The sequence below is a fragment of the Abramis brama genome, assembly GCF_963993115.1.
Source record: "Abramis brama genome assembly, chromosome: 23".
Lineage (NCBI taxonomy): Eukaryota > Metazoa > Chordata > Actinopteri > Cypriniformes > Leuciscidae > Abramis > Abramis brama.
This window is the reverse complement of record NC_139985.1, coordinates 13,349,036-13,364,155: the sequence shown is the minus strand read 5'-3', so window position 1 is coordinate 13,364,155 and position 15,120 is coordinate 13,349,036. Positions and strand designations below refer to the sequence as shown.

General features: G+C 36.9%; 1 protein-coding gene across 11 annotated transcripts in view; it reads left to right on the top strand.

Annotated features, from left to right (window-relative positions):
• Positions 1-15,120, top strand: part of ppfia4 (PTPRF interacting protein alpha 4) — a gene marked incomplete at its 3' end in the record, with an annotated part of 98,817 nt that overhangs the window by 28,274 nt on the left and 55,423 nt on the right. The window lies entirely within an intron of this gene.

The window sequence follows — 15,120 nt, the reverse complement described above, 5'->3', positions numbered from 1 at the left end:
ACAATTTTTAGCATGCCATTTCTAAGTATGTTATATCACACGTGTTCTTTAAGTGGGATTAGTTTTTTCATCATCCTATATGGGTACTGGATCAATTCTGTTTGTGTAGCTGTCCTGTCGTGACTGATAGTCAGTCGTGCATGGGTGGGGTGTGGTGTCTCTAGTTTCAGACACAAAGAGACGACACTGTCTGCCATCTACAGTGCCATGCCAGCCCAGTAGGGGGTGACTCGAGGTTGGCACGTGCTCCAACTACACCTCTAGCTCGGTGTGGTCTTGCTCGCACACAGAGGAGAAAGTTGTTGTTTTGACATTGTGCCAGTGGATATTAAATCTGTTTGCACCTCATGAGGTGGTGTTTGAAGTTGCTACTCGTTGATATTCCAAAAACAGATTTTGTAGCTCCATTCGTGTTATGTTGGGAATTTACAAAGTAAAAATGCCCAGGATTGGAACCGACAGAGGGAAATTGTTCTTCCAGACTTGTGAGATGAAGACAATGTGTTACATAGTAAAAAAATAATTAAAAAATACTAAACCGCTCCAGAAGCATTACATCATACTAATGCTAATCCACAGTCTGGCTGAGTAGCGTGTCTCTTCATTATTCATGGAGTGAGTGCAGAGGCGCTAGAGCTGTTCATGGGCTGTGCTGTCAGTATCGCGAGCTAAACCAATCCTGGGCCAAAAATATCATCCCAGATGCCTCGGTTAAGACCTTGAGGATAGAAATGATATAGTCTTAAAGATGAAATTCAAAGGAATGTCCATATCTGTTCTGTGATAGAGACATTTCAACAGTTCATTGTCATCATTTTTAAGTTGCACAAGGATAGCATTTGCATATTACATTATTTAAATTGATCGCTCTCTGTCGATTTGCCTTGGTGGGTTAATGTGAACATGAAATTAAAACCTAACTGGCCCTATTTAATTTCTAAATGCAAATTCTTGGTCTTATTGGTTTATATCAGATATTTATTTGCACATGCTCATTTTCCCTATTTTTACATCTAGATTATGTCATCTAACACTCACTTACAGTTAATCTTTAAAAACAAAAATGTATTTAATAAATAAATAAAACTAATTGTAATCTTTATCAAATCTCAAAATTATTATCTATTTTTATGCTGTTCTTTATAATGTCGTGATTTCTAAATTTGTATTATTTATATACTATTATTAATAATATTTTGAATAAGATTTTATTTTTATATTTTAATTTTAATTTGAGGTTTAGTAATCTTTTAATTTCTTTTGTAATTTTTATTAGTTTTTTTAGTATTTCTATTTAGATTTAAATTATTATTATTATTATTATTATTATTATTATTATTTTTCAATTTTAGTACTTGTCAAGGCAACAAATTCTAATTTTTGTTAATTTTTCTATAATTTCTATTCTATTTTTCTAAAGTTTCTATAAGGTCTAATATTTATATTGTATTTTTTATTTTAGCTTTTTATATATATATATATATATATATATATATATATATATATATATATATATATAGTTTTAGTTAACAGTAACAACACTGACCTAGATTCATCTGTAGCATTTACATTTTTTTTTTTTTTTTTTTTTTAATCTAGATTAAACTATTATCTTAAACTATTAAATTATAGAATTTTAATGGACCATTTATCAGTTATCAGACTTATTTTTTTCAGCCATTATTTTAACTTCAGTACATCCCTGTTCATAATATTTATTTAATCTTAATATAATTTATATAATCTTTATAAATCCAAGTTTCACTCTCAAATCCAAAAGTAAAATGCATTACAAACTGTTTTTAATTATTTCATTAATTTGTTTTATGGACATATGTTCTATAATATATAACACTAAACTGTACCCCACATATGGGAGACGCTACACAAATGAATGTATTTTTATTATTATTATTTTTTACTTCTCCTTCTTTAATGAGAGTTGTTTTGACTGGTCTGCTCTCAAGGTCACTAAAACTCATCACCTGTCCCGAGTGGAGCGCTTCTTTGAGACCCAGCTCCTCCACTTGGCCGTCCTGTAACAGTGTAAGGGCTTATAGGATCACTTTGCACAAGTTCACGTTCAAACATGCGGTCGTGAATGCAGAAATGCATGCACACGAACATGCTCATATTCTCTCTCTCCGTCATGGCTTCTCTCTCACCCAGACTCCATGTGCCTCCCCCAGCCTCCTCCCTGTCATTGGACAGACACACAGAGCTTTAAATACAGCTCTGAAGTCATAAGTCTCAGATGTCTCTGGGTGGCCGTAGCGGCTCTCAGCAGCACCGCTGTAGCTCTCTCTCTTTCAGGGAGCGTGTCTGATTTATTTATGAAATGTGTGGTTTTTTTTCTCTCTTCCGGCTGGTTAACTGAAGCTTCTCGCAGGTTAATGCTGTTGTTTAAAGGCTGTCCGGCGTGAATGCTGTTAAATCAAATAGATTAGAGAGGTATGACGGACGCTGTGAAACAGGAAACAGCCAGGCCGTTGTGGTCAGTGATTTTACTCCCAGTTACAGTAGAGAGAGGGCCATTAATATTCTGCGGCGTCAACATAACTGCTTTTTATTGATGTAAGAAAAGTGATATGGGTTTTAATGAAGCTATTTCTTTGAAAAACGATACAGTGTTTTGTGTTTAAAAAAAAGTGAGAAAGACGACACATCCATCCATCCATCCATCCATCCATCCATCCATCCATCCATCCATCCATCCATCCATCCATCCATCCATCCATCCATCCATCCATCCATCCATCCATCCATCCATCCATCCATCTACAGTGAGGAAAATAAGTATTTGAACACCCTGCTATTTTGCAAGTTCTCCCACTTGGAAATCATGGAGGGGTCTGAAATTGTCATCGTAGGTGCATGTCCACTGTGAGAGACATAATCAAAAAAAAAAAATCCAGAAATCACAATATATGATTTTTTAACTATTTATTTGTATGATACAGCTGCAAATAAGTATTTGAACACCTGTCTATCAGCTAGAATTCTGACCCTCAAAGACCTGTTAGTCTGCCTTTAAAATGTCCACCTCCACTCCATTTATTATCCTAAATTAGATGCACCTGTTTGTGGTCGTTAGCTGCATAAAGACACCTGTCCACCCCATACAATCAGTAAGAATCCAACTACTAACATGGCCAAGACCAAAGAGCTGTCCAAAGACACTTTGGGTCAATGACCTGAAAAGAGCTGGGACCACCGTTTCCAAGGTTACTGTTGGTAATACACTAAGACGTCATGGTTTGAAATCATGCATGGCACGGAAGGTTCCCCTGCTTAAACCAGCACATGTCAAGGCCCGTCTTAAGTTTGCCAATGACCATTTGGATGATCCAGAGGAGTCATGGGAGAAAGTCATGTGGTCAGATGAGACCAAAATAGAACTTTTTGGTCATAATTCCACTAAACGTGTTCGGAGGAAGAAGAATGATGAGTACCATCCCAAGAACACCATCCCTACTGTGAAGCATGGGGGTGTTTTTCTGCACATGGGACAGGGCGACTGCACTGTATTAAGGAGAGGATGACCGGGGCCATGTATTGCGAGATTTTGGGGAACAACCTCCTTCCCTCAGTTAGAGCATTGAAGATGGGTCGAGGCTGGGTCTTCCAACATGACAATGACCCGAAGCACACAGCCAGGATAACCAAGGAGTGGCTCTGTAAGAAGCATATCAAGGTTCTGCCGTGGCCTAGCCAGTCTCCAGACCTAAACCCAATAGAGAATCTTTGGAGGGAGCTTAAACTCCGTGTTTCTCAGCGACAGCCCAGAAACCTGACTGATCTAGAGAAGATCTGTGTGGAGGAGTGGGCCAAAATCCCTCCTGCAGTGTGTGCAAACCTGGTGAAAAACTACAGGAAACGTTTGACCTCTGTAATTGCAAACAAAGGCTACTGTACCAAATATTAACATTGATTTTCTCAGGTGTTCAAATACTTATTTGCAGCTGTATCATACAAATAAATAGTTAAAAAATCATACATTGTGATTTCTGGATTTTTTTTTTTAGATTATGTCTCTCACAGTGGACATGCACCTACGATGACAATTTCAGACCCCTCCATGATTTCCAAGTGGGAGAACTTGCAAAATAGCAGGGTGTTCAAATACTTATTTTCCTCACTGTATCTATCTATCTCAGTCTCTGTCTTTCTGTCACTCTTTTTCTTTCTTTTGCTCCCTCTCACTCTTTGTTCTGTTCTCTTTTTCTTTTTCTTTTGCATTTCCTTCACTCTTTCTCACTCTTTTCCCTCTTTGTTTCTCTTTTGCTCTTTTTCCACTCTTACTTTCTTTCTTTTTTTGCTTTTATTTTGCTCTTTCTTTTGCTCTTTTTCTCACTATTTCCCCTTTTTATTTTACACTTTTTATTTAGCTCTTTTTTTTCTTTCTTTCTTTTTCTTTCTTTCTTTCTTTCTTTCTTTCTTTCTTTCTTTCTTTCTTTCTTTCTTTCTTTCTTTCTTTCTCTTTCTTTCACACTATCATTCTCTATAATTCTTTTGCTATTTCTTCTTTTGCTCTTTCCTTCTCTGTGATTGTCTTCCTCTTTTGCTTTCTTTTATTCTTTCTCGCTCTTTCTGTTTCTTTTTGCTCTTTCTTTCTCTGTTTCTTTCTTTTGCTCTTTATTTCATTCTTTCATGTCTTCTTTTTCTCTCTCCATCTCTCTTTCTCTTGCTCTTTCCTTTTCTGTTTCTTTCTATTTTTCATTGTTTCACTCGTTTGCTTTCTTTCCCTTTTTCTTTCTTTCACTCTTTTCCCTTTCTCTCTCTTACTCTTTCATTTGCTCTTTTATTATTTTGCTCTTCTTTCACTCATTTTTCTTTTTTCTTTTGCTCTTTCTATTTCTTTTTGCTCATTCTTTAGTTCTTTTGTGTCTTTCGCTTTGTCTCTTACTTTTGCTCTTTCTCTCGCTTTTTCTTTCTACTTTGTCTGTTTGTCTCACTTTAAATTAAGTGATTGTGAATGTGATTTGAGAACTACAGTTATTTTCACCCAGTAATGACTTAAATTTTGCTCTTTTCTTCACAAGCTATGGCTTTAGAATACTTATCTATAGTCATATGGATTATTTTTATACTTTTTTTTTGCCAGAGAATATATAGTACATGAGGTTTTGGAGTGACGTGGCAGGAAGGTTGGTGTGTTGTCTAGTCATGACAGGACCAGAGCCTGGACAAAGAGCAGATTTGAGGGTGAACAGGAGTGTGCTATAGTGCTGCAATGTCTTAGAAAGGACACTCGGTCATCTAGGACGTCTCCTGGGGTTATATGAAGGCGATGACTGAATTACTTTTAACCAAGATGGAAAAGTGTGAGAGGGGGAGGTCTTGGCTGGGAGATAGAGGAGCTTAGTCTTGTCAAGGATAATCGGGAGGTGATGAGTAGTCATCCAGGTCAATATGTCAGGAAGGCATGCCAAGTCCGCCTCTGAGAATGTAGAGGAAGGAAATGAGATGCACAGTATTGGCGGCTTAACGGTGATAAGAGAATCTATACAGCTGGATAACAGTGCTAAGGTATCTACTTTAGTAGAGTGAACCCTTCCAGCTAACTTCGTGTGATCTGATCTAGGCAATATACCAGGAAAATGCAGATTCAGTAATACTCTTTGAGCACTGAGATGAATTTCACTCAATACTCAATTTAAGTTTTATTCATGCACATCATTTTTTCATTCATGTGTCCTCGTAATCTTTAAAGGGGTCATATAATGGTACATGCACTTTTACAAGTTGATTGTACTGAAATGTGTGTTGGCAGTGCCTGTACACAACCATCATAAAATGATAAAAATCCATCCAGTGTTCTCCATAATCTCCTTATATGTTTGACCCTCTCTGAAATCAAGCCGTTCGATTTTGTGACGTCACAAAATCGACGCCCCTCCCACTATTGTGATTGACAGCAGCGTTTCAACACAGACCCGCCCTCGCTCGTGAGCGAGCTGTCTGTCATCATAGTGCATTGATATGCTGGAGAAGAATGGCGTCGTCTAAGCGATTGTGGCGTTCTGTTCTTGGGTGTAATAAGGAACACAGCAGTCATTTTGATGTTTTGATGGAATATTCCCAAAGCATTGATCCCTCGGGATTCCCCACGATCAACGTCCATGCTGTCATGTTTGCGCGAATCATTTCACCAGACTGCTTTACAAACGAGGATCAGTATAAAACTGGTTTTGCTAAGAAGCTGCTCCTGAAAAAAGGATCGGTACCAACTATTTGTGTTCGTGCTGCACCTCCAGAAGAACTGAAGTGAGTGTAACGTTTTATTAACCTTTATATTAATCTTTATATTACTCTTTGCAAATCGCTTGCTGCACGCTTCACGATGAATGCGGCTGTTTACACTCAGGGTACATTACGGCATGTTTTCTATGTACAACGTTCTCAATATAATTCATAATCCCACGTTTATAATGAACAACACATTACGGTTATTGTGTTATTGTGTTACAAACGGTGTACGCACAGAACAGAGGGGCGGGGTGAGCAAAGCTCATTATCATTTAAAGACACATGCACTTAAACGGCGTGCTGAAAACAGAGCTGTTTTTGACCAGGTAAAATGAGTGTTTTCTTACAATACTAATGAGAATTTTTAATTAAAGTATATTACAAACTTTTAATTTAGACCCTAAAGAATCATATTAGCTTGTGAGTAGGATATGAGTAGCTGTGGCCTTGACCTCTTCTTTATGTCCCAGCATTCACTTCCATAAACACGACTTTATAAAGGCATCAGTCCGCCCATGCTCACTACATACTCACAAACTGTGCAAAATGTGCCTTAACCACTCCCACTGGAATGAGCTTCCACTTCCTCTCTCTCACCCTTCCTCCTGTTTCATCTCTTTCCCCTCCTCTTGATAAATGTGATGCAGGTATCAGATCATGTCCCGTATTAGATTACACAGGCTGTTCACTAATAGCACTCACAGATTACATCGGAGAGGGCGTTCAGTGATATTAAAATCTGATTTAATAATGAAATTGAACGTCTGGGTAATAAAATGTTATTTAGAGTGACACATAAAAAGCTGTATCAATGGAAAACAATTATCAATGTACAGAAATAATGCAGAATTGTAAAATGTGGTATTGAGATTCTGCCTGACACAGATAAGAATGTTGTCATGTTATGGCCAGTAAATGTCCAATATTAAAATTCTATAGTATTTTTTTATAAATAAATATAAATTAAGAACATAATTCCTAATAACTAAAATCAGACATTTAAAAAAAATACAACTGAATGTAGTAAGAGATATGAGATTTTCTAAAGATTAAATTTAACAATGTTATTAAATTACTGTTTTTAAAGATTAATGTTAAGTGAGTATTAAATGATGGCAAAGGCAATCTTAAATTGTAAAAATTGTGGAAATGAGAATGTACATTAAATATCCAATATCCACAAACAAGTTTAATACACACATATATACATACGTGTGTGTATGAGCAAAATCACACGAGTAGTAGTGTGATATGGCTCTATGTCAGCATGGCTTTGAATCGTCCGTAGGCACAAGACGAGGTCGCAGGCCAAGTGCTGTAGGCAATCACAGACGTGCTGATATAGAGCCATATCACCCTATTATGATTTTATAACAGATTGATGGCACAAGTGTGTAAATAAATAAGGACCAACAACGGGGTGTCATATAAAACTCCAAACTTGTGTGTGGAAATACATCCTTCCACCGCAGATTCAAATCTCAAGTTGACAATTTAACGGTTGAGCCCAAGTCTCCATTACTAATTTGAAAACACACAATGGAAGAGAGATCAAATGAGCGAGTGTGATTACCTGCATCTGATACAGCATTTATTCTTCAGGTCAGTCTCATATTCATAATAGGAAAGCTATATCTTTGTCGCAGTATCCTTTCAACGGTTATGGGGATGTCCCATGGCAACGCTGGTTGTTGAAAGTAAAAATAATGTCCTTGTTTACAACCTTGTGTCAGTCCCTTTCAATATAAAAGTCTTTGCTAATGATTTTGCGATAAAGACAGTCTCTAACAACACCCCTTTGCTGTTCTAAATCAATTCACAGCTTCAAGGGGCTTATTGCTTTATTTTAATACCTTGACCAAGTTTAGTGTATTCTTCTTCCCAGTATAACATACTCCTCACATTTGGATTGTTGAATAGAACCTGAATTGTCATTAAAAGCAAATATTGTGTATTATAGTGGCTTTTGGCGCAGAGATTGCTTGTGATCCTGTCAATGGGGAAAAAAATCTGCATAACAAGACCTGAAAAAGCAAAAATGGGCATTTCGCATGCATTCCTGTGCTCAGAGATTTTCATTGATGTGAATAAGCACTTGAAATAGAATGGCTTTCCTTGTTGTGCTATCTTGTCTACTGATAGCTCCTTCAGCTTTGTTGTAGGCTTTTCCATGATTGAAGCTTTGAATGAGGCAATTTTACTATTTGGCATTGTGCGTGACTGACTAATGAGGAAGGAGCTTGCAGGCACATGACACTGACATGCAGCGAGTTAAAATGCATACAGAGATTCAGAGAAGGAAAGGAAAACACACATTCACACACCCTTGAGAGCTATAATGGCATGGCCATGTACATGAAAGGCTTTGTTAACAGATGACACAGTATGCTTGGAAATGGAGGCAGACTATAAGACAGTCAAAGAAAGAGAGAATGGAAAGACATGATAGCAGAGAGATGGGTGAACCAACCCTTGTAATAATAGCTTGTGACAACTGTAAAGGAGGGAATATGTCATTTGCTTAGATGTGTCTGAGCTGTTTTGACTTATGTAGTTCATTGTGTGTGTAATAAACATGTATAGGCATATGTGTTCATGAGAGCATGCGTGTTTTTGTGGTTGGCAAATATACAAAGTCTGAGACTACAAGTGCAAAAGAAAAAAAAAAAATCTATTTTGCATTTCTTTTAAATAGAATTAAAATTTTCTTAACAAATGTATTTTTATTTATTTTTTTATACACACACACACACACACACACACACACACACGACACAGCATGATATTAAACACACACAATATGTATATATACATATATACACACACCACACATGCAGCATGATATTCTTTACACACACATTATACACACACACACACACAAAATATATATATATATATATATATATATATATACATACATACATACATACATACATACATACATACAGTGTGGGCATAAATATATATCATATTCAAATGTTGTCTTTATAATATTAGTAAATAATAGTAAATAGTAATAGTAACAGTAATAATAGTAAAAATGGTGTGAAAAAATATAGTCAAAAAATGGTGTGAAAAAATATAGTGACTGTATTATAGTGAGCTATGTATTTTAGTTTAGATACGTTTATTTTAAGAATTAAACAAAGTAAATGAGGAAAAAAAAAATTCAGAACATTTTAGCATTTGGATTGTCTCTGTTTTGCTGTAAATAGCATCATGGACACTCAATAACCTTCTCATGCTAAAATAAAATCCCTCACTCACATTCTGTTCTCAGCACTACATGGTATGAGTGATTAATGGTTTGCTTATGCCATTTTGCGATGATGGATTGGAGCTGTAACTCAGCATCAGGTTAACCAGCACCTTTTCTGACAGATGTTATGCACAGAAATCTTACATTACGGGAAGATGTAGAGCTTGAGTCGTCCCTGAAATCCCAGTGGTGATTTTTTTGGAGGTGAATTGACCTCACCAGGGGCACCTCAGGGTGTGGCCGCAGTTATTGTGTGCTTGTGAGCTATATATGTGGCTGAGTCTCTGTTTTTGTGCTGACACCGGCAACTGGGCGTTAACGTGCATGTGCATGTACAGTATGTTCCTCGAGAACTGTGCTGAGCTGTAAAATGGCTCCTCGGTCATGCAGTCACCCAGTCCAACATAAGGAGATTATCTGAAGAGGTACTTTAAGAAAACCGCAGGAAAGAAAGATGCATGGTGTGGGGTAAAAGAGATGAGACAGGGTGGGAATAGATGAGCGAAAGCTTTTTGGTAGAGCTGCTGACATCATTGTGCCCTGTGGGGAAACCCTGTCTTCCTTTCAGAAATGTGTCTCTTTCTTCACCTTATGGTGATGAGACAGAAAAGGGGTGATGGGATTCTCACCAATGTTAATGCAACTGAAGCAAATACATAAAATATTTGTAAAATGTCAGCTAGTCTGTCCTTGTCATAGTGCTTTGTCTCTTCATCATCTAGGTTAGAAGCTGTGTTAAAGATGCCATATAATATTTTGACAAGCCCTCTCTGCTTTCCTGTGCCTGTGTGTTTCTAAGGTCATTTTTGAAGTGCTTTATTAAATATTACATTTCCTGGAAAAGAAAGACTTATAGACATTTTAAATGTGTTTATCTGCTACAAATGATATTTTTTCCATCAGTTTTTAGAAGTGCACAAGCACAGGGGTTGTCAAACGGGTGACTATTAATAATTAAAATAATATAAATAATATAAAACAATATTAAATATATTATATTAAATGTTGTCTTTATAATATGCTAACTCGCGTAGTAAAAATGCATCTTAAAACATAAAGATGGCTATGTATGAAAGAAGTTCTTCGACGGGATCATCATTGGTGGGTCCTTCACATCAAACAGATGTGGAAAACAAATGGGAAACAATTGTAAAGGCCACAAATTGCAGTCACACATTGGACTAAATGTCACATAACTCTAATTTTCATGTTTTTAGGGTGAGTGTGTAATTGAAATTCAGCTGCTCTTCATCAAGCTCTTACTGAAGAACATCTGTTGTAGAGCATCATGGGAAATGCAGTCAGAGAAGCGGCCCCGCTCCAGGTCAGCACTTACACCTCCTAGTCACAAGGGGGCTCAGTCTCATTACAAATGATGGAGCAGGCCTCCAACAGTGGCTTGTAGGGGGGAGGCGAGACCTGAGGGGATATTTTAATTTTTCATGTCGGAACTTTCACTTCACTGTTTTTCAAAGTGAGGTCATCATGATATTCTCATCTCACCCATTGCCTTTGAGTGTCCAATGACAGCAATCTGTTTTACTGATGCATTACTGTATTGTGAGTGCCAGACCCCTCCAGTTTCAGTCTGACCTCCAGCCCGAACGCACTATTGTTATTTCTCATTAGAAAACTTGCTGCTTAAAAAACTCTGCTGAGAATCTGTGGTTAAGATGGCTTATTCAAGCTCAATTATTCCTTCAGTGACTTTCTAGAGCTCCCATAAGAAGTGAAGGATAGAGCTGCTCATTTAGCTTGGTGTGTTCATTGTGTCGTGTTTAATAGTGACCGTAGCGCTGCTCTCCTGTAATCTCTTCTCCTCAGAACCAGATCCTTACTTGCATAGATATGTTACTGTTTCCTTGACAACTGCATTTAAGTGCAGTGTGTTTGAACCGACTGAACAAGTGGATATGAGATTGGTTATTAGTTCTCAGTTGAAGATTAAAGACTTCCAGACAGGGAACAAGGACATTCAGCATGTGTGTAAACATGAAGTCATAAAGAGCAAATATATTTCTCAGAGGTCGCTCTTTCATAACACCACTTGAGCGATGATAGTGTAGAGCTATTTGTGTTTTTTATTTAAATTATAAAATTTCTATTTTATTATATTATATTATATTATATTATATTATATTAGATTAGATTAGATTAGATTAGATTAGATTAGATTTATTAAGTATGAACAAAGTTTTTTTTAGAAAACATCACTCCTAACTTTCTAGTTGATAAATTAGCAGACATGTTATTTATGTTTTATATAAGTCTCACTCAGTTTTTTCCTAAAATATTTGAGGAGACGTGAATGAAATGGTTTTTAACAGTATGTGTATTTTTGATTATTGCATATTTAATTGGATATGCTAATTTCCTTATTTTTACATTTATCTTTGCCGTCATCTAGTCCTCACTTAAAAGTTAGTCTTTAAAAACTAACAACAAATGTATATAATTTAATCGCACTGTTAATTTTTCATACTGTACAGGCCTAAATTCACTTAAAGCAGTTAAAACAATTTATTTATTAAAAAAAAAAAATAGACAAAAAAGTAAAGATTTTATGAAAATAATTCTTAGCTTATTGGTATCAACCAAAATTTTAGATTGGTGCCTGAATATAATGTAGTTTGCATAGCTCAGATAACTTGGTTTTGGGAGAATTAGATTAGAAATATTTGTCTTCATAAGGAAATCTTTTTGACATAATATTTCTGGTTCTGTTTCTCAGAGAATTGTTCACACAGTTTTACACAATCAATTGTGGGAAAGCCTGTGTTTATATTCAGTGGCTTTGATATTCAAGTGTGGCATTTATAAATTAGGTCCCATAGACACATGCAAATGTGCTTCTGTTGATCAGAGGTGGTTCTTTTTTTGTGGTCTGAGAGCTTAATAATTCAGAGATTGATCTTAGCTGGATCTGGATCTGGATCTTCACCTTTAACTGCATCTGTTGCAGTTGTGCTGGGATACCCCTGTCTTCACCGGAATTACGTTGGCTTTTTTCCATTGATCTGGTTCTAAGTGCTTGTTCTTGTACCGCCATGATTCGAGTCTTTGTGCTTTCCTTTAGTCCTGCCATTATGTCCTCCCACGTGTGGGACTCTCCAGTCAGTGTCAAGCGCCTGTAATACCCAGTGCTTGTGTTGTCCCATTGGGTGTTTTGTCTTGCCATTACACTTCCTGTTCTTCTTCCTCCTCATCTAGTGTCTTCCACAGCACATCTCTTAGCCTAATCATGTCTCCCACTGTCCCAGCAGATGTCTGTCACTCTTCTTCCTCTCACTAACCAAACACACTGTTCCCAGATCAGTTTCGGTCTCGACAAAAGGATTTTCTGTTTTCCCTTAAACGTCCAGACTGTCCCTATTAATTTAAAAATGCAAACCACCACACAAACTGTGAAATCCCAGTAGCTCTGTGTCTATTGGGTGAAATCTTGTGGTTTGAGAGATGACGATGAGAAAAAAAACAAAAACAAGAAAAAGTAGAAATGACAAACACACACACACAAATAGAGATGAAGAATGTGTGTTTTGCAGAGCGAGCTCTGCTTCAATATACATTCACATCTTCTCTGTGCCTTGAGACATGGTTTGGTTTCTTGAAAACTTTTCTTGGTAAGGCTTTTGGGAGAACCAGTCACTTTCACTCAAAAACGCCTTTGAGCTGTGTGTTGTGAGCTGAACAGTGGCTGTATTTCTAACCCAGAAACAGAAGAATATGATGCTAATCCCTTTCCCTTTATAGCAGCCTCTGTTTTGGTTTTGCATCAAGTTGCATTGTTATTGGCTTATATTTCAGTGCAAGTGTAATTCTTGCTATAGAACTAGCCCCTAATATCATCACTATGAGGTTTTTATGAAAGCGATTTAGTGTTAATTGGCTTGGCTTAGGGCTTGATTTGTCTCAGACCCATATATCACACCCTTGAATATACATATAGTAAATTATTGGACCGCTTAATGTGCTTAACACCTTCTGAATGTTAGGGTGCACATTTTCTTTTCCCTTTATGTCCTATTATGTAGGACAGTGGAGATTTGGCCAGGAAAACAGAGGGAGCGAGAGGGGGAATGGCTTCAGGACATGACCCAGGTCAGATTTTGAGTGTTATCACTCTTTCGTTCCACAGACTATTATTGTGGTGATATCCATTTTAGATTTGCCTGCCCCTAAATATCACATAAAAACAAAACAAACAGGTCATTTTATATGTGCAGTTTCCATTTACACTGTAAAAACTGCCCTTTTTTGCTGCTTTGGCTTTTATTTTGTCATTGTCTTACATCCAAAGAAAGATAAAATATTTGCAAAAATATTGAAATAAATAAATAACGCTGTGATGTCATATAAAATATGATTTCCAGTGCACACAGACAATTTCTTTATTTGTGAAAGTACTATAATATGATTACAGACTCAAGTTTATATCTGAAGTATAAACCTTTTTTATTTTACAGATTTGTTTCTTTCAATTAGAATTGTTATGTCATATTGAAATTTACTATCTTGTCACATTATTTACTATCTTTAAATAAAATATTGTGATATCACATATCGATTATATCGGTCGACCACCTTGCTCCCTGATATCGGCTTCAGCAAAAAAAAAGAAAGAAAACATAAATAGACGGACGGACGGACGGACGGACAGATAGACAGACTGTGGCTGTCAATAGAATAAGATTATTATGGTTATTATCTGGAAATCTGATCTTATGAGAGCTGATTAAAGTCATAAGATCAAATTATCTGAAGTTAATATTTTATCTTAAAAACCATTTAGTAAAAGTGATGTTTCATTTGAAAAACCCTGATTAGACCAGCGGAATATTGTGGTTATTAAATGAAGCCCTAAACACTGTCAGGTTAAGATGAACAGCTCTCAGCTAAACACCAATGCCTCAAATGCTAGTCACATGTCTTTTTTCTTTGGCTCATCTGCTCTTATTTAACAAATGTAAAAAGCTGACAAAGATGGTTGTCAACCTGCAAACAATCGGCCCGGGTATAGTAGCTCTTCCATGTGAATGTTTTGATGAAGCCATTACGAGATTTGGATGCCCATGACAGGTGGGCTGATGTCCACCATATTTTGAACCCTTTCTGTCTCCATAGCCCCTTTGACACAGAGATTCCGGAAAATACACTGATAATGTGTCCTGGGATTTATCCCGGGATCGTTTGATTTTGGTTCATTCACACTGCCAGTGATTTTCTGGAATCTGTGCATGCGTTCTCGCACATCCAATGAAGATCCCGTAAAGACACGTGACTTCAGGATGAGACGTGTAATGTCTCCGCGGAGTCTTAAGTTTGCTTATGATCTTTTTTTTCTGATTCAAACATAAACTAGCACATCGCGTACCGTTCCACTAAGCTGGCGAACGATGTCAGCTTCAGCGTCATCACTATGACACACCCCCTACGGCATTGGTCCTGCTTTTTGTTCACACATGCCTCGTTCTAGGACTGATCCCGCTAATGTTACCAGGTCCCCATCCCAGAATCAATTCCGGGATCAATCCTGGGACGTGTATGCGTTCACACAGAAGGCACTCCAGCAATTTTATGGCAATTTTCTGGGATCAACGCTCTGTGTGAAA